Below are 1954 nucleotides of genomic sequence, written 5' to 3' on the forward strand. Positions count from 1 at the left end.
AAGCTAAGGTAACTGAGCTAAATGACTACCGCCCCGTAGCACTCACTTCTGTCATCATGAAGTGCTTTGAGAGACTAGTCAAGGACCATATCACCTCCACCCTACCTGACATCCTAGACCCACTCCAATTTGCTTACCGCTCCAATAGGTCCACAGGTGATGCAATCGCCATCACACTGCACACTGCCCTAACCAATCTGGACAAGAGGAATACCTATGTCTGGGTAAGTCTCTAAGAGCTGTGAGTCTTTCTGGGTAAGTATCTAAGAGCTGTGAGAATTTCTGGGTAAATCTCTAAGAGCTGTGAGTATTTCTGGGTAAGTATCTAAGAGCTGTGAGTCTTTCTGGGTAAGTATCTAAGAGCTGTGAGTATTTTTGGGTAAGTCTCTAAGAGCTGTGAGTCTTTCTGGGTAAGTCTCTAAGAGCTGTGAGTCTTTCTGGGTAAGTCTCTAAGAGCTGTGAGTCTTTCTGGGTAAGTCTCTAAGAGCTGTGAGTCTTTCTGGGTAAGTCTCTAAGAGCTGTGAGTCTTTCTGGGTAAGTCTCTAAGAGCTGTGAGTCTTTCTGGGTAAGTCTCTAAGAGCTGTGAGTCTTTCTGGGTAAGTATCTAAGAGCTGTGAGAATTTCTGGGTAAATCTCTAAGAGCTGTGAGTATTTCTGGGTAAGTATCTAAGAGCTGTGAGAATTTCTGGGTAAATCTCTAAGAGCTGTGAGTATTTCTGGGTAAGTCTCTAAGAGCTGTGGGTCTTTCTGGGTAAATCTCTAAGAGCTTTCCACTACTGGATGGTACAATGTTTACCCGTCATATTTTTTTTTATTCTTCAAGCTCTGTCAAGTTGGTTGTTGATCACTGACAATAATTTTCAAGTCTTACAATAGATTTTCCAGCTGATTTAAGACAAATCTGTAACTAGACCCCCCACTAACATTCAATGTTGTCTTGGTAAGCAACTCCAGTTTATATTTTAGGTAATTGTCCTGCTGAAAGGTGAATTTGTCTCCCAGTGTCTGTTGGAAAGCAGACTGAACCAGGTTTCCCTCTAGGATTTAGCCTCTTCTTAGCTCTATTCTGTTTATTTTCATCCTAAAATAATCCCTAGTCCTTGTAGATGAAACCCCATAACACGAAGCAGACACCACCATGCTGGAAAATATGAAGAGTGGTACTCAGTGATGTGTTGTGTTGGATTGGCGCCAAACATAACACACTTTCTATTCAGGACATAAAGTACATTTCTTTGCCACATTGTTTGCAGTTTTACTTTTAGTGACATTTTGTAAACAGGAAGTATGTTTTGGAATATGTGTATTCTGTACAGGCTTCCTTCTTTTCACTCTGTCATTTGGGATAGTACTGTGGTGGAAATACAATGTTGTTGATCCATCCTCAGTTATCTCCTATCACAGCCATTACACTGTGATACTGTTTTAAAGTCACCACTGGCCTCATGGTGAAATCACTGAGCAGTTTCCTTCCTCTCCGGCAACTTAGTTAGGAAGGACGCCTGTGTCTTTGTAGTGACTGGGTGTATTGATACATCATCCAAAGTGTAATTAATAACTTCACCATGCTCAAAGGGATATTCAATTACAGTTCTATATTCTTCTTTTTCTACCCATCTATCAATAGGTGCCATCTTTTTGCTAGGTATTGGAAAACCTTCCCGTTCTTTGTGGTTTCGAATTCACTGCTCGACTGGGACCAACACTTTTTTATTTCCATTACATTTATGAGTTTTTACATTCCTAAAAACATAACGCCACTTTGTCATTATGGGATATTAAATCTATATTTCATCCATTTTAAATTCAGGCTGTAACACAACAAAATGTGGGAAAGTTAAAAGGTATGAATACTCTCTGAAGGCTGTAAGTTGAAAAAAAAAGGTTTGTGTTAGCAGGTCCACAGACGTCTTTTGAGGTAAGATGCCTCAGCAAAATCATTTCTAGTTGAATG

This window comes from Oncorhynchus keta, chromosome 28 (assembly GCF_023373465.1).
Source record: "Oncorhynchus keta strain PuntledgeMale-10-30-2019 chromosome 28, Oket_V2, whole genome shotgun sequence".
Classification (NCBI taxonomy): Eukaryota; Metazoa; Chordata; class Actinopteri; order Salmoniformes; family Salmonidae; genus Oncorhynchus; species Oncorhynchus keta.